This window comes from Chanos chanos, chromosome 4 (assembly GCF_902362185.1).
Source record: "Chanos chanos chromosome 4, fChaCha1.1, whole genome shotgun sequence".
Taxonomy (NCBI): Eukaryota; Metazoa; Chordata; class Actinopteri; order Gonorynchiformes; family Chanidae; genus Chanos; species Chanos chanos.
Window position 1 is genome coordinate 45124477 of NC_044498.1, and position 2402 is coordinate 45126878.

Genomic DNA, 2402 nt, shown 5'->3' on the forward strand with positions numbered 1-2402 from the left:
AGTCAGAATTTAATAAACATTCTATGACATTTGTTTAAAAGGCTTTTGTTGCAATGTTTGTTTTTACATGATCAAGACAAAGAATGTTTTGAGACAGTTTCTATATCAGTACATTATTGTCACATCGTCGTGACGGACAGCTTACCAGGGGGGTATTCCAGAAAGCGGGTTTAGTGAAAACTCAGAATTAGTTAACTCAGAGTAAGGAGTAAACCTCCTAATAGGAGAGTCCTATGGCTTCATTCTCCTAGCAAAACAAAGCCATAGGGCTCTTCTGTTAGGACCTTTACTATTTCCGCCGAGTTAACTAACTCTTGAGTTTTCACCTAACCTGAGGGCTGTACTATTAAGCGAGGTAACTGGCTTATCCCGGCAACTTCTGGTCAAGTTAACTCAGAGTCAGTAGTAAACCTCCTAATAGAAGAGCTCTATGGCTTTATTTTGCTAGGGCTCCTCCATTCAATTACTTTTAATACATTGGCGCTCCAGTGATATTTGATACTAGGAGCTTTACTACTTCCTATAGTTCAAATTATGTCATAAAAGCACTAGTTATAAAAATAAGAGTAAGAAAAAGGATTTAAATAAAATAAGATTGTGTAACTCAGTCTCGTTCCCCTGTATGTACGAGTCATGCATATGTGGAAATGACAATAAAAGCAGTCTAAGATTAAGAAAATAAGGAAATTAATTGAGAAAAAGAATGGAAAAATAAGAGAGGTATGAGCGATAAAAGATTAAAATAGAAAAGGTATGAGCAATAAGTAATAAAATATGAAATATAGCACTATGTACATGTATGACGGAGGCTTAAAATTTAAAGTGGCGAGTGTAAACAACAGTATTGCACATGGGGGTATGTAGCAGCCTTATGTAAACAGTGAAATATCAGTGCAGTAGTCGTGAAACATTGTAGTATCAGTGCCAGGTAACCAGTGCAGGTAATCAGTAGCAGTGCAAGTAAAGTAAACGACTCTGAGTTAACTTAACCAGAAGTTACCTTTACCTCGCTTCGTAGTACAGGCCCCCGCTCTCTGGAATACGCCCCAGAAAGTAACCGAAGTGCCCAGTGTAAACAAACAAGAACACACAAGTGCATTTGTGTATTTTATCCTGTCCAAGTACACATGTGCTACAGTCACATTTTTCAAACTGACTCGAAGACAAACACACAATGACAGGAAATCTATTAAGAGTCCCTCCCTTATAACAAGTATCATCATCTTTTTTCTCTCTCTCTTTTTTTTTAGACAGGAAACATCTTAATCTTCTACATGCATCTAATTATGTTAAAACATAAAAGAATGGAATTGGCTTGCAAACAACATCCTTCTTCCAGTCCGTCGACCACGCATACACACGCACCTTCCTGCATTTGAACAACCTATTGTTCTGTTTGGAGTCTTATTTAGATTGCTCGTCAAACGCAGATTTGATATTCGATCTCCAATACACATATACATACACGTTTCAGGTTTTAATCACCTCGTTTTTTGTTTTTTCTTTAATATTAAAAATGTCCAGGATTTCTGAACAGAAATGAAATGTATTTTAAATCACGTTAAGGTACATGTGTTAGCCTGCATGAATGGCCGTGTTTACATTCCGGTATTTCCCTGACACGGCTCCCTAAGAAACACATGGTGGCGCTGTTCAGTTACTTTTAATACATCGGCGCTCCAGTGTCCGTGAAAATCTACAGAATTTTACCGCAAAAGATATCAATGACCAAAATGCCAATTTTCAAGCAAAATCCTAATCACGCAAGGAAGGCAACAACCTGCTTGATTTGTGAGAGTACGTGGACTCAGAATCCTGTACAGTAGTAAACATTATCGAAAATGAAAACCACTAACAGCAGTGCAGATAATGAGTAGGAACAAATCATAAAAAATAAAAAGCGAAAGAACGGGGAACACCAGTGAAGAAAAGGGAAAGAGGGACGGAGCCTGGAACATTCGAAATGTGGGACCATGAAAGAAATGTTTAACTCTTTGATTTAGATTTATTTTGTGTTTTACAGGCAGAGAAGTGGATATTTTACAGCAGTGGACTTATGTGCTCAATCATGTATTTGTGCAAAGTGGCTAATGATCAATTTAAATTGTAGTTAAACATGTATGTTGCCAGGACAGTCTCACTAGACGTTAAACTTGAAGGTCTGAAGTTTCGGAATAATGTGATTATTTAGAACTAGCCTGAAATGGCTAATACCATACGTATTCCAACACCATGCCATTTTAGATGTGATATAAATGGTGTCAACACTTTGATCTGAAAATTATTGCGATATCAGAAAACGATCTCTTCCCAATCAGCTGAATTCCCCGCGTTCTACAAATCTTCGTATTTCCGAGTCAATCTATTCTGTCGTCATTTCCGGGTGTCAATATGCGTCTCAC